This window comes from Eptatretus burgeri, chromosome 15, assembly GCF_056783735.1.
Source record: "Eptatretus burgeri isolate ZD-2024b chromosome 15, Ebu_testis_v1, whole genome shotgun sequence".
In the NCBI taxonomy this organism is placed as follows: Eukaryota; Metazoa; Chordata; class Myxini; order Myxiniformes; family Myxinidae; genus Eptatretus; species Eptatretus burgeri.
The window spans coordinates 11,926,159-11,949,819 of record NC_140975.1 but is presented as its reverse complement, the minus strand read 5'-3'; the positions used below and the strand labels follow the sequence as shown (position 1 = coordinate 11,949,819).

The 23,661-nt window shown below is 50.1% G+C and overlaps 1 long non-coding RNA gene across 1 annotated transcript in view; it reads left to right on the top strand.

The window, feature by feature from the left end:
• LOC147011518 (uncharacterized) overlaps positions 1–23,661 on the top strand; it is a 34,926-nt gene that overhangs the window by 1,041 nt on the left and 10,224 nt on the right. The window lies entirely within an intron of this gene.

The following is a 23,661-nucleotide window of genomic DNA, read 5'->3' as shown; positions in this document are numbered from 1 at the left end:
TTGTACGTCATCGAGGTCACGTGATTGAAGAGTGAAACTGGCGGTGCATTGATGTTGTCCTCGTTGCACCGCGGAACTACATCTACTATTTAAACAAAATTATTTCTCTTTTCCAATATTCTCAATCATCTATCTATAATTCCAGCAATCTGTGTGTGTGTCTGTGTGTCTGTGACCGCTGTTTCTCGACAACCACTGGTCCGATCTAATTGAAACTTGCCAGATATATTGCTGGGGACCTGAGGATGTGCCTTTACAAGGTTTGATATTAATCAGACAAGTGCTTCCCAAGTTATGGCCATTAATTTACCAACCAATGACCGAACACGTTGCTGCGTAGGCGTGGCCGATGTGGAAGAGAACCTCAGCCGCGTTCGCCATTACGGGTTACAACGTACGGACTTCCGGATAGTGATGACTTCGTGTGTTCTAATAATTTCTCGATTTCTTATGCGCATTTATAGATAAACACAATGCCCCAAGTTATGATCGTTTTCATATTAGACAGTGCATACATTTTGTTAACATCAGAGTGAGCTGGTATGCTCCGAACCAGGCAGTAAATTTTAAACACGCGATAACTTACGATCGAAAATAAGCAAGTAGGAGACAAAATTTAAACAATGTGGTGTTTTTTGGTACCTTTTAGATGTTTTTTTGTTGCTGTTTTGGTACTTTTTCCCCCCCAGAAAATGGCGTCACACTGCAGAGAAAGTAGTTACCTGTACATCTATCTATAATTCCAGTAGTGTGTGTCTGTGACCGCTGTGTCTCAACAACCACTGGTCCGATCTCATTGAAACTTACCAGATATATTGCTGGGGACCTGAGGATGTGCCTTTTCAAGGTTAGATATTAATCGGACAAGTGCTTCCCAAGTTATGGCCATTTATTTACCAACCAATGACAGGAGACGTTGCTGCGGCCATTTATTTACCAAGCAATGACATGACACGTTGCGTAGGCGTGGCTGCGTAGGCCGGTGCATCGCCGGCGAACGATGACGTCGCAGTCCGTGCCGGTTACATGGCAGCGAATGTCATGGCAAGCAAAGATAGGGAGGTAAACTTGATTTTAATTGACTGTGTGTGGAAATGTTGTTGTCGCGAAAACGCGAGAGCGAAGGAACGGCCTGTGTGGCTGTCGTTTCTGGCTCGCGGTTTGAAACGTTTTTTTTTTCCGCGTACGGCCACACACGTGCTAAGGAACGGCCTGTGTGGCTGTTGTTTCTGGCAGGCGATTTGAAAGTGTTTTTTTTTTTGTTTGCACATACGGCCACGCACCTACGGGCACGCACTAGTCTATCTATAATTCCAGCAATCTCTGTGCGTCTGTCTGTCCGTCTGTCTGTATGTGTGCCTGCGACCGCTGTTTCTCGACAACCCCTGGTCCGATCTAATTGAAACTTGCCAGGAATATTGCTGGGGACCTGAGGATGTGCCTTTTCAAGGTTTGATATTAATCAGACAAGCGGTTCCCAAGTTCCAGCCCATTATTTGCCAACCAATGACAGGACACGGTGCTATGACGTCAGAATTTTTTTTTTGCACGTACGGCCACGCACGTACGGGCACCTACTCGTCTATAATTCCAGCAATCTGTGTGTGTGTCTGTGACCGCTGTTTCTCGACAACCACTGGTCCGATCTAATTGAAACTTGCCAGGTATATTGCTGGGGACCTGAGTATGTGCCTTTTAAGGTTTGATATTAATCGGATAAGTGGTTCCCAAGTTACGGCCATTTATTTACCAAACCAATGACAGGGAACGGTGCTTTGACGTCACAATTATTTTTCTTTTTTGCATGTACGGCCACACACGAGTAAGGCTTAGTTGAGAATTTAATGACAAAAGTGATTGTTAAACCCCGTGTTGGGCTGCTTGGTGGACGCGCTAATTATAAATTCCTCCATCTTGTTATGAAAAACGTTGTGACTCCAATATCTCAGTTCGAACCAAGGCCTGAGGAAGTCCATGTGGGTCACAGATGACAAGGCATGATCAATCAAGAGTGTGTTCAGTTACCGAGCACTCGCCAAGTGGCTTAAGCACTCAATTTGAAGCTGTTACGGAACGGCTGGCTTGGCAAGCAATAGCTAGCTGCTTGGTGACTAAACACCTGTGATGAAAGATGAAACAAGGATTCCAGAATTTTTTTTTTAAATAAAACTGCCTGGAAATGAAAATACAGTATCTGTCAATCAACGTCGGCCAGTACAGGTCTGCTCCCTTGGCTGGGACACGCTGAAGTTTGGGCAGCTTGCAAATAAAGCTCTCATTCTTCAATTGGTGTGCGTGTGCGTGTGTGTGTGTGAGTATGAGTCCAGCAGGAAATCTTTAAGAGACATGATGATAAATGAAATCATTGTAATATGAAACCAAAAGCACTTTCCAGAGACTTTCATCAACTTTTAAGGATATAACAACAATACTCTTTATAATAATAATCTATCCATAATTCCAGCAATGTGTGTGTGTGTGTGTGTGTGTGTGTGTGTGTGTGTGTGTGTGTGTGTGTGTGTGTGTGTGTGTGTGTGTGTGTGTGTGTGTGTGTGTGTGTGTGTGTGTGTGTGACCGCTGTTTCTCGACAACCACTGGTCCGATCTAATTCAAACTTGCCAGGTATATTGCTGGGGACCTGAGGATGTGCCTTTTCAAGGTTTGATGTTAATCGGACAAGTGGTTCCCAAGTTATGGCCACTTATTTACCAAACCAATGACAAGACACGTTGTTGCGTGGGCGTGGCCGATGGGGATGGAAAGTTCAGCCGCGTTCCCCATTACTGGTTACAACGGATAGTGATGACCGTGTATTCTAATAATTTCTCGATTTCTTATGCGCATTTATAGATAAACACAATGCCCCAAGTTAAGATCGTTTTCATATTAGACGGTGCATAAATTTCGGTAACATCAGAGTGCTGGGATGCTCCGAACCAGGAAGTAATTTTTTTTTCTCTCTCTTCTCTTCTCTTTTTGTTTTTCCTTGCCACGACATTGTGAAAAGGTAAAATACTTTGGCGCTAATTGAATAATTGGGTATTAAAACTAAATGCGAATAATCGTAACTGAGAATAATATGCGAACTTCCGGGTCACGCACGTCCGGGCACACGAGAGCGAAGAAACGGCCTGTGTGATTGTTGTTGCTCGCGGTTTGAATATTTATTTATTTTACGGGCACGTACTAATAATAATAATAAGAAGAGCAATCAGAGATTTCAGACTCTCGCCAGGGCTTCTGAGTGGTGTATTTTTTTATTATTGTTGGTTTTAGGGTAAATCCAACATGGCTGCCAACCATGTGGCCGATGATATGTGTGTGTGTGTGTATACATATATATATATATATATATATATATATATATATATATATATATATATATATATATATATATATTGTTGTGGATTTGGAAAGCTACCACACTTAACATTCAGGTCCTTGAGCTCAGTTATATCGGTAAGTACACGTTGCCAGTTAGGGTCCCAACCCTGGTCTAAGGGGTAATTAAATGTTCCTGTGCTGTGAAGTTGTTTTAAGAGTTTGATTTTCTTTTGGTTATTTTTTACACCACCAACTACATCATCGACTCCACCGCCGACCACACCGCATCGCCCTCGCCTTCGCTTCACTCCCGTCACCACGCCAACATGGCCAATCGGCGGGGAGCCGGCGTCTTCCGCGCTCTGCCTCCGACCCAGCACCGTCGTCATTAACCACGCGGTCTGAGGAGAGGCCGTAGGCGGAGCCACGAACACCCCCCCCCCCCGCTGGAGACTCCGCCCAAGGGAGTACCCTGCCCACCACGCACTTGTCCAATCGGGAGCGGACGAGGAGTCACATGGGGCCTCCGGTCCAATGGGAGGGCGAGTGGGGAGGAGAGAAGCATTAGTTGAGCGGGAGGGGGGATATAAGGTGTGTTCTGAGGAGATTTCGTCGTCGTTCGTTCCCTGCTTGTCTTCTCCTGTTTTTCTTCTCTGCCCGGCTCATCACCTTGGCTTCTGAAACGACCTCATCCCGGGCCCAGAGCTTCGCGTCGTCGCCTTTCGCCTGGCGAGGACGGCGACACCAGTCGCACGACCAGTGGACGTCCAGCTGCGCGCACGTGGCCAGGTGGCCAGCTACCCTGACCCTCAGCCCGACTGTCCTCCGGGCTGGAGGTCCCATTAAAGACCCAGGGGGTCCAGTTCAGTCTGGGTGTGCGTGTGTCTGTTTGTGGCGCCCGTCTTGTAAGTAGTGAATTGTATAAGTGTCTGTATTAGTTGGGTCATCTGGAGAACTTCCGTGACCGTGGAGAGCGAAGGTTGGTTTCTCAATGGATTTGTCTTCTATGAGGGTTAATTTGAAAAAATAGCGGGGGTGACCCTCGTGAAAGTATGGGCTAACTCCGCTGGGGGCCAAAAACCAAAATGGCCACCACCCACCATCTTGATAATTGGTTTTTCAATGGATTGGCCTAAAATTCTGATCAGCATATGCTTTCTGGGTTTTTTGAGGTCGAGGAATTCATATTTAATATCAGTTTTATGATCCGACCTCATTATGGCCTCCAAATCAAAGATGGCCGCCACCCGCCATATTGTAAATTGGTTTTTCAATGGTTTGGCCTAAAGTGCTGATCAGCATATGCTTTCTGGGGTTTTTGGGGTCGAGGAATTCATATTTAATACCAGTTTTATGATCCGGCTTCGTTATGGCCTCCAAATGAAAGATGGCCGCCGTCTGCCATATTGTAAATTGGTGTTTCAATGGTTGGTACAAACAATTGCCCAACCCCCCCAAAGTGATGAAAGTCCAGATCCCAAAATGACCCATCTAATGAAATGTGCATATACTCCAACATATTTATTCATCATGTCAGCAACAGTTGTGGTGGATTACATGTTAACTTAGGTCCTTTGGCTTCATTTCTGTCATGAAATCCATTTAATCACAAAACCTGGGGCACGTTTAGGGTAAACGAAGCACTCCAAGACCCTTTGAATTTTCAGGTGTCCTGCCTGAACACCTTAGTTACTCATCCGAATCTGTAGATTCCCCGATCTCACTTTCATCATCACTGCATTCATCATTGCTATCGTCTGGGCAGTCAGAAAGTTTGAGCTTCTTTGGCAAGGCAGGGCTGGTGTGGCGCACTGGTTTGCACTTCCCATTTATGATTTCCCAACCATGGCCGATTGGGGACGAATGCTCAACCAAGCTGTAATGGAGTTGGCAGTAGGTGATGAAGTTCGTTCGTTCCACATGTTGATTCAACGTGTCTTCATCGGGTGGAAGTCGGGCTGTACTCTTTTTCTTCATTTTATGTCACTTGAAAGCTCTGGCCTGTCCACAAGTACCATCTGCATTCTCATCGTAGACCTTTGAAAGGACAAATGCTTTCATATCAGCTTTAATATCGTCCTGTAATTCAAGACTCTTCCAAACTCGCCCAAGAAGCTCTCTAGCTTCAGGATCATTCACACACTTCTCCAGCAGTTTCTTTTTCCCATGACCATTGAAACCTGATGTGTGATCACTACCGGTTATCACATGGAGAGGTATAATAATATTTGCGACATCCTCTGAGAGCATGGCATGACAATTGACTAAACTATCCTTGCATATAATCAGCAGATCACCATGAAGTTGATGTGAGACATATGCCGCTTGGACATACACATCTGTGTCCTCACTGTCTATAACAACTGCCCCAGTGACGTTGTTGGTCCGTAGTCTGGTATAGACAGATAGTAGCATTGTATCTGCCTCAGGATGCTTGAATCCAAAGTCTGTGGTCGGCACGCATGTGCTCAAGTCGATTGACTTCTCACCCTTGCAGTATATGATGCTCCCTTTCACTTGACCAACATGTGTTTTCATCTGTTCCATCACAAGTTTTTGCAATCTGACCTTGTTATCCGAATTGACCATTAGTTTGTTGAACTCAACAGATCCTGGAAATATGTCTTCAGGCTTGGGAAAAACATTTGGGATGTGTTGATGTTTGGCTGCCTGTCGCTCGTGCTCATCATCCTTGATGCTGAACTGAAGGTCATACCTGTCATTGACTAGAATGATCAGATGTGCATCAGCATGGCGTGAGATGACAATATTGCAGATCTTATCTAAATAGTAATTCCAGCGATATTGCAAACCATCCCTTTTTGCGGCCTCACGATCGTCCGATGTGGGGGTGGCGAACTGCCAGATCAGTCCCATGTCCACAAGATTGATGTGGTTCTGTGGTTTCTCAGGAACTGGGTGTTGCTTGAATTTGTACAACAGCTTGCTCTTACAGGTTTTTTGCATTGAGCCATCTACATTGTAGACTGACAAGCACTCATCAGTAACTCACCATTCTAGAACCGACTCAAGTTTGACCATACCAGATCCCACTGTAAGGTCTAATCAAGGTAGCCAACCCAGACTTCTCCATTTGGGCCACTTTCATGGCTGTACCAGATGGGATACAGACCTGGTCCCTTGCAAAATTCAGTATTTTATTCCTGTGAATTGTTGCAGTGAGAGGTAGATCTTCGGAAAAACACGCTCCTGTAGGAAAGTTTCAACCTGCGTCTGACCATCTTGTAGTGAGTGCTGTCTTGAGGTCATTGACTAGCTGTGGTGAGGCAACCAGACCGGACTGTAGCGATCTTAGTGTTGGTTTTTATTCATCAAATGGATTGGCTTCAAACTCAGTTAAGCATGCTTGTAGATCCTGAACTACCTGCTCATCTTTTTTCATTCTTGCTGGTTGACACTCAGCATGTTTCCTATTTCGACACTTGCACTTGAGATTCTGATTAACAGCAGCTTTTACCCTTGCAACATTGTTTGCATTCCTTGTTGTTGAAAAGAGTTGCTTCTCATTCTGCAGGAGTTGAAGCCACACTGATTTCAACTTCGAGTTGAGATTCATAGTCATTTCTATCCAAAGGTCCATTGGCTGGCAAGAATAGGGTAGCCCTGTCATTGACTGTGCAAAATTCTCATTGAAGAAGGCCATTTGTTCATCTGACAGTGAAGACAGCATTGCCCAATAATCGGGCAACCACCGCCCATAATCATGGTTATCGTACGCCATCAGTCCAGGCAACATGTGGTATGTTGATGATAAGTATTGCGGGCCATTTCGTGCATGACATGCATCAATACTTTGAACTAGAGGATCAGTCATTTCTTTGAACAAGAGCCAGAAGTCACCCATGTCAGTACCAGTCTTCTCATAAACTTTTTTAATCAGCTCCTTCATCTCATCCTCCTCATGGAGATCACTGTGTGCCTTTTGAAGGGCCTCTTGTGTCTCAGTAAGTGCATTGTGAAGAATGTCCACATTGGATTTGCTGATCAGCACTGTAGGCCTGACAATTGAAACACCAATTTACAATATGGCGGACGGCGGCCATCTTTGATTTGGAGGCCATAACGAGGCCGGATCATAAAACCGATATTAAATATGAATTCCTCAACCGCAAAAACCCCAGAAAGCATATGCTGATTAGCACTGTGGGCCAAACCATTGAAAAACCAATTTACAATATGGTGGGTGGTGGCCATCTTTGATGTGGAGGCCATAATGAGGTCGGATCATAAAACTGATATTAAATATGAATTCCTCGACCCCAAAAACCCCAGAAAGCATATGCTGATCAGCACTGTAGGCCAAACCATTGAAAAACCAATTTAGAAAATTGCGGGTGGTGGCCATCTTTGATTTGGAGGCATAATGAGGTCGGATCATAAAACTGATATTAAATATGAATTCCTCGACCCAAAAAAACCCAGAAAGCATATGCTGATCAACACTTTAGGCCAAACCATTGAAAAACTAATTATCAAGATGGTGGGTGGTGGCCATTTTGGTTTTTGGCCCCCTGCGGAGTGAGCCCACACTTTCGCGAGGGTCACCCCCACTATTTTTTGAAATTAACCCTCATAGAAGACAAATCCATTGAGAAACCAACCTTCGCTCTCCACGGTCACGGAAGTTCTCCAGATGACCCAACTATATATACTTGCATTCCGAATAGAACTTGGCTGTAGGCTTTTGCTCTTGTCTTGTCCCCATTCCCTCATTCATTGACTGCATGCCTGTGTTCAAATAAATGTCCCCCATTGTTGAACGTGAACCTGCTCGTTGCGTCCCTTTCCTTCATTGGCTGAGCATGTCGTGCGTGTGAGGGATTAGTCGACCATTGCTAGGGTTCAAAGATAATTGGGCCGGCGGAATTCGGCGATATCACAGCTCGGCTACGCACACGGAACGGGCCGCTTAAGCGGCTCGCTTCCGTACGAGTTCCGTCGAGGGTGAAGTATCCCGGTAGCTGGATCACGTGGGTACTTAGGTAAGTTGAAGTTGGCAATTAACCCTACCCCACGTGATTCCCCCATTGGCGTATTTCGGTCCAAAATAACCAGGACCCGTCGACCCGGGCTTACCCGGGCCGGCGATCTGTAAATTAAGGGCGATCGAGCCGAGACGGCCCCACTGCTTCATCAAGGGTCTTGCTCGTGGTGACGTGCCGGCGGCAAACCACAGCAATATATATATATATATATATATATATATATATATATATATATATATATATATATATATATATATATATATATATATTGTTGTGGTTACCAGATTCGCAAACCACCATTCAGGTCCCTTAGGTGAGGTATCTCGGTAAGTGCATGTGTAGTTAGGCCCAAACCCGTTGTCTAGTGGGAATACATGTCATTTATACGTGCTGCGACTCTTCAGGATAGCCGTTTTTCTTTTACTATCTTTATTTTGGACCAATCGCCATCACCACAACCACAACATCAACCACCAACCACAACCACCGCTTCACCACAACCGCCACGACCTTTACCGTCACAACTCGCCACCATCGCATCACCGTCATCTCGCGCCACTCATGGGCACCGATGCTGGACTCATGCAGAGCGCACGTGGAACAGCGTGTACAAAATCACGGATTTTGTGCTTCAAAAACGGATCCAAAACGACACACGCCCACTTTTTGCCGTCCAATCGGTGAGCGAGGGGCGAATTGGCCCCGCCCCCAGGGCGATCGATATATGCAAATTTGTGGATCAAAAAGCCTTCACGCCCACTTTTTCTCGGGCCAATGGGGAGCGAGGTGAAAGGTCAAAGGGAGGGGGTAAAAGGCGAAGTTACGGGGGGATAAAAGGACGGTGTTCGTCAGTCAAAGGAGTCGTAAAAGTCGGAGCGAAAGAGTCAGCAGAACGGGAACGAGAAAGAGTCAGCAGAACGGAGGCGAAGGAGTCGGAACGAGGCGAAGGAGTCGGAACGAGGCGAAGGAGTCGGAACAGAGAGTCAAGACTTCGCGGGCGGTGGAGCTGCTCGTCGTGTGCGTTGGAGTCGGAACGGAGGGACGGAGCTGTGGAGAGGCGGCGAGGGCGGACGAGGGGGTGCTCGCGTCGTGCAAGGAGCTGCGCGCCCGAGGGAGGCCGGCAGCGCGACCTGGCCGAGGTGGAGACGCTCGTCGCAAATAATAAAGATCCTCTATACCCCGAGCATCAGCAACCCCCTCCTGTTTCCCCCCGCGCTGAGATAGTGCGACCAAGGGGGCCCCGTTCCCACCCCCCTGCCAGGCACTGTCCACGAGGCCCGCGGGTTGCGGGCCATCGCCGCTCCGCGTCTCATCACCAGCCGGGTAGGCCCGACCAGGTCTCGGCCCCCGGCCTACCTCATTCTTGAGGGTATTTCTTTCCTTGGTTTTGGGTATGTGTTGTCGGCGCCGTCTGTGAAGTAGAATTGTATAAGTGTTGCCGTGTGCTCGGTAGTCGGTATTAGCTCTGCACTGTGTTTTCACTTTTATGTTTGCTTTTTGTGTAAATGGAATTGTGTTTTTTTTTTTGTGTGCATTTGGTGGAATTGTATTTGTGTGCTTCCCGTGTGCCGAGAATAAATGTGCTTTATTGTTGAACTGTTTCCCGCTTCGCTTCGTCTTTTTCCTCCATTGAATCCCCATCTTGCTTCACGTAAAGGGTTGGTAGTGGGCTGAATACGCCCGATAATTAATCGAACCGTCGAGGTCGACGATAACACCGCTCGGTTATTCTGATAGTACGGAACGGGTCGCTTAAGTGGCCCGTGTCCGAAGTCGACCTGCGGCGAGGTGCGATCGCCCGGTCTACCCTCCGCGTGGGTACTTAGGTAGTTCGAATTTGGCGAGCAACCCTATCCCACGCGGGGGCTGATTGGCTCGATCGCGGTGAGACCGAAAGGTCCACCCGTGACTGGTTCCCGGCGTTAGTCCGAGAGGGTCACGACTGGATTGTCCGTCCGGTGGGCGACGTGCCGCGATTCGAGTTACGTGGCCGTTCGCACGCCGGCGGGCGCGAAGACCGCAACACTGGTGTCAGGAGTGGGACACAAATTCATCGCCCTCCTCGCGGCACTGGTATCGGAGAACAGGAAAACGGGCTCTCCTGTCTCCGGCTAAATTCACGGGAATTGGTCCAGGGGTGAGAGAAGCGACCCCCGATTCCCTCCAAATTACGAGCGAGCAAATTAACCCTTCACGAGAAGCAAGATGGCGTCTCAAGGCGAGCGGGAGCCGGGGGTATTAGAAATGTATATGTGTAATAATGTAGAGTCCATGGTCCAGGATGGAATCCCCGAGCAGGAAATGTTGATTGTGCAGGAACACGGACTCGCCCAACTGAACCCAAGGCCCGAGGTGGGTGCGGCAGCGGCCGCGGTGTATGACACCTCCCCCTCTCCACCAAGACCCTTCCCCAACCCTTGCCGAAACGGCTCAGCTGAGTGCATCCAACATGGCTCAGCTATAGCCATGCTGGCGGCAATGAACAAACAAATGAATGAAGTGAAAACGACGATGGATACAAATACAAATGAAATAAAAACGAAATGAAAGGCATGAACGAAAAGATGGATGCGAATACACAAAAAATGGATGAAAAGATGGATACAAATACAAATGAAGTGAAAACGACGATGGATGCGAATACACAGCAAATAAACGGAATGGGCAAGCAAATGAAAAAAGAAATGAAAGAGCTACGGGGTGAGACGCAGAACATGGGCCGATGCCTGCAGGCGGGCATGAAGGCCGTGACCAGGGAGCTGGGAATGGCGACTCCACGTGTGGGAGCAAACGAGCTGGGTGGGGGTGCAACGGCTGACAGGCCCGCGGTGGAGGCGGGTGAAAAAATAATTCGTGGAACGTGTTGGGCGAGGGTCGTGACGATGACCGAAAGGGAAAAATTAAATGGGGAGACCAAAACGTGTGAGACGAGACACGAGGTGACGACAACAGAAATAATAGTTGAGACAAGGGAGGTAAAGGGTGAAGAGTTGGCAGAGACACGGGAGATGGGAACGATAGAGGGAAGACTACACGATGAAGACGGGGTAAGTGACGCGCACACACACACAGAGGTAGTGGAGGACAATGGGGGTGAGCTCGCGGAGCGTGTTGGGACCCGGTGCGAGCAGCGGGATGGCCTCCTCCAGGAACGAGGGGAGGGAGTATGCCCCCTTGAGGCGAGTCACGACCAGGTGAGTTCGGTCGTGCTTTGCGAGGTTGAGGGGACGAGTGCTGTGGACGGGTGCACGGAGAGCTTGGGGGGTATAGAGGCCCCGGAGACCCTTGTGGGGACACAAATCCCCAGTGTGGTTGTCCCTGTGTGTGTGGTGCAAGGTGTGAGTGCGTCCCCGTGTGTGGAAGCGACCCCGTGTGTGAGTGGTGTGGTGGCGATGGTGCTGGAGTGCGTGCTTCCCAGCACGCCGTGTATGAGTGAGGCACGGTGTGTGGATGAGGCACAGCGGTTGAGTGCCCTCACGTGTGTGGGTGAGGCACCGCGGGTGAGTGCCCCCGCGCGAGTGAATAGAGCACCACGTGTGAGTAGTATGGTTTGTGTGAGTAGTGAGGCACGCGTGAGTGAACGGCCGTGTGCAAGGTCGCTGTGTGCCAGGGAGACCGTGTGTGTGAGAGAGCGGTATGTGAGGGAGATGTCGGTTATATGCGGGAGCACGCAGCCGCGTCTCCCGGTGTGAATGTGATGGAGTGGACTGTGTGCGTCGTAACACGCAGGTGTGCGTGGGTCGAATGGCGACGACGGCGACAGAGGAGAGAAAGCCGAGTAGCGGCTGTAGTTGTTTCGAGGACCGTGCCGGGTTCACCCAGCAGTGAGCACGCGGTTCGTGCTGTGCAACGCACGAGGCCACCACGTGCTCGCTTGCGAGAGTGAAGTCCCGGTCCGGAAACGCCAGCGGTGGATTTGCCGATCCCGCGGACGGACAAAGTTTAGGCAGGTAAACGGATTTGGACCGGACGGGTTCTCCACGCGATCGTGTGTGTTAAGCTCCAACGGGCAAAGCACATGTGTTCGCGTGGGGAACTCTCGAGACGTGTGGCTTGTGTTTTTTTTTTATATGCGCACGGTGACGTCATGGCTGCACGTGGGGTTGGAATCCGGCAGGAGGGGTATCTCTGCCGGATGGTCCCGTCCAAGGAGGGACGAGGAACACGTGCAGCTGCATGACGTCACGGGCAGTTGCAAGGTGCAAAGAGCGCGAGTTGCCGCGCAGGTGCTGCGCATGGGAAAAAAAAAAAGGAAAGCCAAGCCTCACTTTCGGGTGCAAAGGATTCCTGGGCAAGGGGTGAAAGACCCCCTTACCTGGGCACAGGATGGAAACTAGTTAGGGGGAAGGGTTAGCTTAGTTAGACCGACTTCATGGGGCAGGGGTAAGTCCTCATGGAGTCCGTGGAATGGATTAGGTAGAGGGATTTAGTGAGCTTTAGGTTGGGAAATAAAATGGGATGATTTGGAGACAGCGACAGACAGTGAATGTGTAGAGTTGACGTAGTTTAGCTACGTAGTGTTAAAAGGAACGTGCTATAGTTTAAGGGACGACGTGGGAGCACGAGTTAGTTAGGGGAGGTAGTTAGAAGGATGGCAGAGTTCAGTGGTGTGTGTGTTGAAGAGTTGGTGAGTTGTGAGGTGAGTACTTGTTGAGTGAGTGAGGCCAGCGGGTCTGTGTGAGTGGAGCGAATGGGGAATGCATGGTGCGATGAGTGATTGGGGGGAGGAGTGACTCCCGCCCAAGGGACCCCGGGGTCAGTGTAAAGTGAGTTAGCTGGGTTAGTCAAATTGAAAAATGGAGGTCGTTTTGCTGTTGGTGGGAATGTAGGCTCGAGACCCATTTGGAGGGGTGCAGGAGCCCTGTTGACGGGCTTGGGAGCGTGGCTGCGAAAGGTGAGTATCGCTGAGTGGGTACCCCGGGCACCAGGCTAGTCGGCCGCGGTAGGCCATGGGCCCATGGGGGGGCCGGGATAGAGTAGTGGGCACGGGTGCGCCTGCTTGGTGCGGGGGCCCGGGGCGCCATTAGCCGCGTGGGCAGTGCAGTGGGCACGGGTGACCCTCGGAAAGGGGCCCGGGAGGCCGGCCTGCCACGTGTGCGTTTCAGGGGAGGTGCCATGGGGGGCACTCCCCGGTGTTAGGGAGCTGGTAGGCTCGGAGGCAGTGTAGTGCCCGGGGGTGCCATAGCGGGAGATTCGGCAGAGGGTCGTGCCTGCCAAAGTGAGCCACGTGTCCCAGCCAGGAGACCGTGTGAGGGCACGGAGAGAAAATTGGGGGGCGAGGCCCGAAATTGTGAGGACACCAACACAGGCGACGGGAATCTGGGTTGTTAGAACCAATAGTTTAAGCGAGAGGCGCTTGTTGAAAGCCCCGGGGTAGTTTAAGAGTTAATGGTTAGGGTAGATGAGGAGATGTACCCCTCCGCACCATCCATCCCCTCGCAGTCGTTGTGGGCCGCTGGACCCACTTTGGTTAAGATCGCCGAACTCTGGGGAGGCCATTCTGAGGCTTGAGTTGGGCCTCGACACAGGACGTTAGCTCTCCCTTATTCCCCTCCGGGAAGGGAACGTAGGGGTTGGGAGTAGGCTAGGTGACAGGATAGGTTAGCCGAACAAGGACGATAAAGGGGGTTAGGGGACGATTTATAGTGGGGAAGTAAAAATAAAAACAACAAAAAAAAATAAGTGGGGGCTAAATTGGTTTTTCACAAATTAAGGGAGTGGGTATGTACAGTGACAGGCAAAGGCGATAGGTTGGGAGGGAGACAGGTAGGTAGGTCCGAGCCCGCCTTCCGAGTGGCCAGCACCACCGCACTCCCTCCACCAACCTCCACTGAACGGCAAAGGCTGGCCAACTTCATCGGCTGGCCGTGTTTTGCTGCAAGGCAGAGGCCGGCTAACTTCATCGGCAGCTGTTGTTGTGCTGCAAGGCCTGTGCCGGCCAGTTCATCTGCTGGCTGTTTTTCTTCAAGGCCTGTGCCGGCCAGTACATCTGCGGGCTGTGTTTGCCGGCAGCGGCCTTCTTCTGCGGGCTGTGTGTTGCCTGCACCTTTGCCATGCCATGCCCACTGCCCATGTTCACCAGCCCCGTTCAATTTTTGCTTTGCCCCCCCCCCCCTGTTCATTTCCATGTGCGCCAGGATCAAAGCAACAGTTTGCAAGCTGCGAGAACTGCCCTGTTGGCAGCTACAACACGGGCCTGCAGTGGCGGCCCGTGCACCGTGTTTGCGTTCACTGCATTCAGTTCAAACCGTTCATGCATCCATTCGTTGTGCTCATTGCGTGTGCCACTTGAGCTGGCACGGAGACTGCGTTTGTGCAGCCCATGCACCGTTGTGGTTCACTGCGTTCAGTTCAAAAGGGAAGGCCTTGGACTGCGTGTGAGCAGCCAGCCACGTTCCCTGTCACCTGCATTGTTTTGAGCCAGAGACTGCATGTGGGCAGCCTGGCTCCCTGCTAACTGCTTTCTTTTTGCAGAGTCAATGATCCTGGGCCATGGTTTAGTGTAAAATTTGTAAGTTAAGGTTAAGATGTACTGTACATATGAGTGCGCCCCCGGCATGTATGTCTTAGCGCCGGCAATTTTATTTAAGTCGTCCGTGTGAGTGAGTTTGTTTAGGTAGTTACGCAGCCCTCAGGTTATTTATTTTGGGGACACGAATACCATGAATGTCGCACTCAGGGATCCGTAGGTAAAATGTACAAGGGGAAAACTACACATGATGGCACACGAAAATTTGACGACTCGGGACGAGTCTGTAAAAAGGGAAGGGGGTAGTGTTGTGGTTACCAGATTCGCAAACCACCATTCAGGTCCCTTAGGTGAGGTATCTCGGTAAGTGCATGTGTAGTTAGGCCCAAACCCGTTGTCTAGTGGGAATACATGTCATTTATACGTGCTGCGACTCTTCAGGATAGCCGTTTTTCTTTTACTATCTTTATTTTGGACCAATCGCCATCACCACAACCACAACATCAACCACCAACCACAACCACCGCTTCACCACAACCGCCACGACCTTTACCGTCACAACTCGCCACCATCGCATCACCGTCATCTCGCGCCACTCATGGGCACCGATGCTGGACTCATGCAGAGCGCACGTGGAACAGCGTGTACAAAATCACGGATTTTGTGCTTCAAAAACGGATCCAAAACGACACACGCCCACTTTTTGCCGTCCAATCGGTGAGCGAGGGGCGAATTGGCCCCGCCCCCAGGGCGATCGATATATGCAAATTTGTGGATCAAAAAGCCTTCACGCCCACTTTTTCTCGGGCCAATGGGGAGCGAGGTGAAAGGTCAAAGGGAGGGGGTAAAAGGCGAAGTTACGGGGGGATAAAAGGACGGTGTTCGTCAGTCAAAGGAGTCGTAAAAGTCGGAGCGAAAGAGTCAGCAGAACGGGAACGAGAAAGAGTCAGCAGAACGGAGGCGAAGGAGTCGGAACGAGGCGAAGGAGTCGGAACGAGGCGAAGGAGTCGGAACAGAGAGTCAAGACTTCGCGGGCGGTGGAGCTGCTCGTCGTGTGCGTTGGAGTCGGAACGGAGGACGGAGCTGTGGAGAGGCGGCGAGGGCGGACGAGGGGGTGCTCGCGTCGTGCAAGGAGCTGCGCGCCCGAGGGGAGGCCGGCAGCGCGACCTGGCCGAGGTGGAGACGCTCGTCGCAAATAATCAAGATCCCCTATACCCCGAGCATCACCAACCCCCTCCTGTCTCCCCCCGCGCTGAGATAGTGCGACCAAGGGGGCCCCGTTCCCACCCCCTGCCAGGCACTGTCCACGAGGCCCGCGGGTTGCGGGGCCATCGCCGCTCCGCGTCTCATCACCAGACGGGTAGGCCCGACCAGGTCTCGGCCCCAGGCCTACCTCATTCTTGAGGGTATTTCTTTTCCTTGGTTTTGGGTATGTGTTGTCGGCGCCGTCTGTGAAGTAGAATTGTATAAGTGTTGCCGTGTGCTCGGTAGTCGGTATTAGCTCTGCACTGTGTTTTCACTTTTATGTTTGCTTTTTGTGTAAATGGAATTGTGTTTTTTTTTTGTGTGCATTTGGTGGAATTGTATTTGTGTGCTTCCCGTGTGCCGAGAATAAATGTGCTTTATTGTTGAACTGTTTCCCGCTTCGCTTCGTCTTTTTCCTCCATTGAATCCCCATCTTGCTTCACGTAAAGGGTTGGTAGTGGGCTGAATACGCCCGATAATTAATCGAACCGTCGAGGTCGACGATAACACCGCTCGGTTATTCTGATAGTACGGAACGGGTCGCTTAAGTGGCCCGTGTCCGAAGTCGACCTGCGGCGAGGTGCGATCGCCCGGTCTACCCTCCGCGTGGGTACTTAGGTAGTTCGAATTTGGCGAGCAACCCTATCCCACGCGGGGGCTGATTGGCTCGATCGCGGTGAGACCGAAAGGTCCACCCGTGACTGGTTCCCGGCGTTAGTCCGAGAGGGTCACGACTGGATTGTCCGTCCGGTGGGCGACGTGCCGCGATTCGAGTTACGTGGCCGTTCGCACGCCGGCGGGCGCGAAGACCGCAACAATATATATATATATATATATAGATGTGATCCTTTAGTTCCTCATGGGCAGGTGCTCTACTTGTAAAATCTCGATTTGTTCAGCCACTTCAGAAGATTTTGGAAGGTTTTTCAAAAAAACCAATATGGCTGCCGAGTCACGTGACCGATGACGTAATTATATATTTTTTTCTGTGGACCGTTTTATCTTTAATGACCCTCAAAAGTTTTCATACTTATTGGATGTGGTGTACTGCATATGCAATTATGACATAACGAGGGCACCTATGACATAAAATTAAAAATCAAGCTCATTCCCCATGAGGAGTACTTGCTATGTGCCAAGTTATAATTTTTTCCTTGGTGTGGTTTCAGAGATAGAGGTCCAAAGTTTTTCTGTTTTTTTCAATATGGCTGCCACGCCACGTGACATCTGACATCATAATTATCATTAAAACATTCCATAAGCAGTTGCACCAAGTGAAAAATCTCTCAATCTGACTAGCAGTTGCAGAGAAAAACACGAAAGTTCTGTGTGGACAGACAAAGGGACCCAAATGTTTTACCCTCTCCTTTGGCAAGGGTAAAAATCAAATCTACATTTACTTTTCATGAATATTGTGACGTCCACGGGACTTGAACAGTCCCGCCAACGTAGAATGAGCCGAAACGATGGAGGTGGTTTATTTATTTATAACCCAAACATGGCGGTTCTAATCGCTCTACCGCAAACGGGACGAGGAAGGTGGCACGAGTCACTTTTCACTGAGTTGATGATGTTTATTTGTTTTTATTATTACCAGAAATAACAAGACTCGGCAAGAAGAGGGATCCGGGGCGATTCGACGGGATGGTGTGGGATCGGGCGTGGGGAAAAACACAGACAATTCCAATGAATATACAGTTCTCAATCCCTTGAAGGCGCCAAGCACACACACACACACACACACACACACACACACACACACACACACACACACACACACACACACACACACACACACACACACACACACACACACACCGTAGCTATTTCTGGTGATCAGGCTGGACCGTGGTGTGGAGCAACTGTCCCTGGATCGGCGTCGGACGAGCTGGCCTTGCTCTCGTCAGGGGGGCAGGAGAAACCGTGGTGCTGTCGACCTCCTGGTCTTGGCCCAAGTCCGCTCACAGCCGCCAGGGAACCAGTTCTGGCGCCAAGTTGCGAGCAGGAGAGGGAGGCAGGTCTGCCCGCCGTTCGACCCCGTACTCCGAGTCAGCAGAACCCCAGAGCCAACCAAGGTGAGGCACGAGGCTCAGCAAGGCTCCAAGACATGATCAAGAACACGATCGAATCAGCACAACAACAAGGACGCTCTCCGCGCAGCAGCCTCTACACAAAAAAACACGATCTTTTTGGTTGTGATCTTCTTCCTCTCCTTTTTCGACCCCGAACAGAACCTTTTTATCCTCCTGTCCTCGTCACTTCCAATCGAGCCGTTTATTGGCCCACCGCCGTCGCCTTCTGCCAATCGTGATCACGGGGCGGAGCCATCCGCTGCACTGTCCTGTGACATCACGGCCAGTCTCCAGAGAATACCAAAAGGGGTTTACGCAGACACACTTACCCTATCCCGTGTCCCTATCTAATTAGGTGACAATTATCATTTCCCCTTGAAGAAATGAACATTTACTAGACAACTTATCACCACTGAATTGCTACTTATTACATCGAGATCCTGGTAAACTCGAACAGCATGGCATACCTAATTAAACATCCTAATTACCCTTTGAATACATACCCCCCCTCAAACGCAACCCTGCCCCCTCCTCTGGTACCGCAGCTCCTGCAAGGTATATCACAGGCGCTACCATACCAGCCTTAACACTTACTGACTCACACCTAATTAACCTAACAAAATAAAGTAGGAGGGCAATGGGCAGCGAGTCGCAGCTAACTTACCTATCATGCTTAATGTACTACCCCCTTATGGCCTTATCCTCGCCTAAACAATCATTCGTTTTTTGAAAATTTTTTTAAATTTTCTTTATTTTATCACATGAGAGCACTGAGCGAAGTTGCACTCCATCTTTTGGATCATCGCTCTTGCCCAGCACTCTTCCAGTGATCTGGGGAGGGGAAACAAAAGGTTCCACAAAAACACAACACTTATACTTTACATTCCTACTCTAAGCCTTAACGACACTATTCACAGGATATTTACACTTGACCGCCTCCCCCAGTGGATGCTAATAGACCCAGCGTTACCTGGGGAGCCAATTTCAAATTTGCTTGCCCCAAAATTATGCGGACATCATGCCCGAGCTTCACCTGTCAAGTTGTGCGGGATCGAGTGGGACCCATACATCTTCACAACACTCACACCATGGTCATCATCACATTTCTAGGTCATGGTCCTCATTTTAATCATGCAGGCTGAATCCCGTTGTGGCCGTGGGGTGGGTTACCACAAGATGATGGGGGCATCTCAGGTGCAACCATGCCCACAGGTAAGCTTTAGTCCAACCCAGACGTTTCTCTGCCCCGCTCCCTTTGATTCCCACCCCCCTGGTAGCCATCAGCTCTCATCCCGTACAACACACTGGAAGGGGTCTCACTGGCTCCTCTGGCCTTCCTGGGTCGCCAAGGTCCTACTCGCCTTGGTCGCCCAACCAGACCCTCTCCCAGTTGGCTCCAGACACTGTCACCATTAGCCACCAGGGGTGAATCTCCTTGAAGGGGGTCGCAATTCCCGCTCACCGTGAGCTTCAGCAATCCCTGTGGACAAGCACATCATCCCCACCCACAAAACCCACATGACTCCCCCACCCCATCGGCCTTACATGTGACACCTGCATTTCCAACACTTCACCGACCATGACCTTCCCTGTTACCACACCATATCCAATGAAAAAAACAATGTGTGCACCATACATTTCACTTCTTCACTGAAAACAACTCGCACAGCACTTCTCACCCGATCCACGCACCAGCCATTGGACAGCCACTCGTGCCCGCTTTGTTTCCAATTATCCACTGTCCCGATTGTCACTCTAAAACCCAGCAGAACTTACAAACCCATGCCAATTTTCCCACAATTATTTTTTTTTTTCCACTAAAGGAGGCACTTCGCCACAATCTCACCAGCCGTGCATGGCCCTATATGCTCAGCCCGATCTAGTCTCCCGGACCCCCGACAGTGATCTCCGGACCCGACCTATGAAAGGGCATCTCGGATAGACCTGGCGGTTCAGCAGGAGGATTCACCCTCTCCGAGTCTAAAAGTCTATTGGAGGGTCCCTCCATCGCCGGGTACCGGCAATATCGTTGCATGTGTCCTCTTCGCCCGCACCGGAAACAACTCCCCATAATAGGCCCCCGTGAGTATCGGTGAAATGTCTCTTCCGGTTCCGGACCCCCTCGGCCATAATCGAATTGCTCTATTGGCTGGGCTGGACCCCGCCGCTTTGGCGCACTAACTACCGGATTACCCTTTATCAAACTCGACAGTTTCTGGCAAATTTCCTGAAACATTTGTGTAATGCCAATTTCTCCCAGCCCCCCTCCCTGATCCTGGATCTCCGCCTGTCGGATCGTCACCGATGGCCTCTCGGGCACCCGACCCGGCCGACTCCACGAGGCCAGCCTGGCCGCGCACTCGGCCGCTCGGTGCACGGTGGGTGGATCCTGTAGCTCCACTAGCGCTCGGACCTCAGGGTCAGGAAGAGCAGCTAAAAATTTCTCGAGTGCCAGTCTGTCCCATGCCTCCACTGTAAGGTCCCGATATGCGATTCTGACTGATTGGTAAATGTCCTATGCCAGCTCCTGCACTATCTCACCCGGCTTTAATCTGCGGTGCTGGAGCTGGGCCCGCACCAGATCACAGTTTGCCGCGAACCCAAACCGACGGCTCAACGCCTTGCAAATGTGGGAGCTGGTCAACATCCCCTCCGCGATCACGTTTAACACATCTGCGGCTGGTCCCCGCAACGTTGCCACCAAATTCCCTGTACGTTCCCGCTCATTCCACCCGTTTAGTCGGGAAATGCACTCAAATTGCGTCAGAAAAGCTTCAACGCTCCCTGACCTGTCAAAATTTACCAGGGGGATCACTTTTACGGTGGCCCGCTTCTCAGTTTCTCCCTTGTCCGAATCCAGCCCAGGGATCAAACACCCTTGTGGCTGCGTATCCAATTTCGGAGCCCACTGTGACCAAAGATGTTTTGTGGTGAGGGTCTCATGGGTCAATTTTGCCTCCTGTTCCAAACGTTGAATGGACCGATTCACCTCTTCCCGCAGGATCTTCTGGGCCCGCACAACCTCCTCCAAGGCTCCGTCGCGAGTTTGTAGCTGCTCCTCAACCAACCCGGAGACTCTACTTACAAAAGACGGCTCTACCAGGCCTTTATCCAAGACTTCATCTTGGCTCATAATTTTATCTTGTTCATCCAAACGAGCCTCCAATCCTTTTACCTCCTCCGCCAAATTCATCCCTTGCTTCCTCAGCTCTCCCCACTCTTCAACTTGCAGCTGCATACGAGCATCCACACAGGCACGATGACGTTCCAGGCTTTCATCCACTTTATCAACCCGAATGTTCGTTGCATCAATTTTATCTACCAATTTTTTCCGTATATTTTCCCCCTCCAATGTAATTTCTAGCTTTGTTTCCTCCAATCTATCCTCGAATTTACTTTGTATTTCCCCCAATTTAGCATCCACACACTCCTGCATCTCAGTTTTCATTTTCTCCATCTTTTCCCCCAATTCATCCCTCATTAAATCAATCCGTGCACCCAACTGTACCCCCATTACCCCCAATTAATCTGTCATTTCTGCCCTCTGTGTCACGAATTGATTTTCCATTTGTGCCGTCATTTCTGCCATTTGTGCCCCCTGTGCCGTCATTTTTGCCCCCTGTGCTGTAATTGCACTCATTAAACGTTCCAACATTGTCCAGATCGTCATCGTGCCGGTTTCCGGCGCTGCCGGCTCCGTTACGGGCGATGAAGCACGGTCCACGCTCGGAATGGGGGAGGTTCCAACCCTACCCCCGTCTCTCCCTTCTTCCCCCGACTCGCTGCCATACACGTGGCCTTCCTCCTCAAACATCTGCACATCCGCCATGGTGCAGAAGTCCCGTTTGCCGCCAATTAATTTAAATTTGAAAAATCCCGCCAAAACTTTCCCGCGCTCGCGCGCTTTTCTGTAGTAGTTTTATATTTCAATTTGTGGCGACATTTTAATCTTGGTATATTCTCCCGATACCAAATATAATTTAGAGGGGTTCGAACATCCCACTCCTGACACCAATGTGACGTCCACGGGACTTGAACAGTCCCGCCAACGTAGAATGAGCCGAAACGATGGAGGCGGTTTATTTATTTATAACCCAAACATGGCGGTTCTAATCGCTCTACCGCAAACGGGACGAGGAAGGTGGCACGAGTCACTTTTCACTGAGTTGATGATGTTTATTTGTTTTTATTATAACCAGAAATAACAAGACTCGGCAAGAAGAGGGATCCGGGGCGATTCGACGGGATGGTGTGGGATCGGGCGTGGGGAAAAACAGACAATTCCAATGAATATACAGTTCTCAATCCCTCTAAGGCGCCAAGCACACACACACACAAAACGTAGCTATTTCTGGTGGTCAGGCTGGACCGTGGTGTGGACGCAACTGTCCTTGGATCAGCGTCGGACGAGCTGGCCTTGCTCTCGTCAGGGGGGCAGGAGAAACCGTGGTGCTGTCGACCTCCTGGTCTTGGCCCAAGTCCGCTCACACCCGCCAGGGAACCAGTTCTGGCGCCAAGTTGCGAGCAGGAGAGGGAGGCAGGTCCGCCCGCCGTTCGACCCCGTACTCCGAGTCAGCAGAACCCCAGAGCCAACCAAGGTGAGGCACGAGGCTCAGCAAGCCTCCAAGACACGATCAAGAACACGATCGAATCAGCACAACAGGATGCTCTCCGCGCAGCAGCCTCTACACTATAAAAAGAAACACGATCTTTTTGGTTGTGATCTTCTTCCTCTCCCTTTTCGACCCCGAACAGAACCTTTTTATCCTCCTGTCCTCGTCACTTCCAATCGAGCCGTTTATTGGCCCACCGCCGTCGCCTTCTGCCAATCGTGATCACGGGGCGGAGCCATCCGCTGCACTGTCCTGTGATGTCACGGCCAGTCTCCAGAGAATACCAAAAGGGGTTTACGCAGACACACTTACCCTATCCCGTGTCCCTATCTAATTACGTGACAATTATCATTTCCCCCTTGAAGAAATGAACATTTACTAGACAAATTATCACCACTGAATTGCTACTTATTACATCGAGATCCTGGTAAACTCGAACAGCATGGCATACCTAATTAAACATCCTAATTACCCTTTGAATGCATATCCCCCCCCCTCAAACGTAACAATATAATCAGTGTGACCTCTCTTTTTTTCTTGAGAACTGCCTCAACTCCACTTGGGATTGATTTATTTAGTTCGTGGATTATGTTTGAGTCAATCTTTTCCCAACAGTGTTGTCATGCACTCCAGAGCACATAACAGTCGGACTGCTCGTGGACATTTTATATCAAATGTATTCACCCTTCAATTACCCTCGCCAGAGGAGAGGGTATTGCATACGAGTCCGTTTGTTTGTCTGTCTGTCTTTGTTTGTCCGCACAGAACTTTCGTGTTTTTCGTCTGTAATCACTTGTCGGACTTAAACGAAATTGTGACCATTGGAATGATTACTCATGCAGAATATTATAATCATAATTAAGACATCATAGGTCACATGGTGTGGCAGCCATGTTGGAAAAAAATGAAAAACTGGACCTCTGTATCTTCAA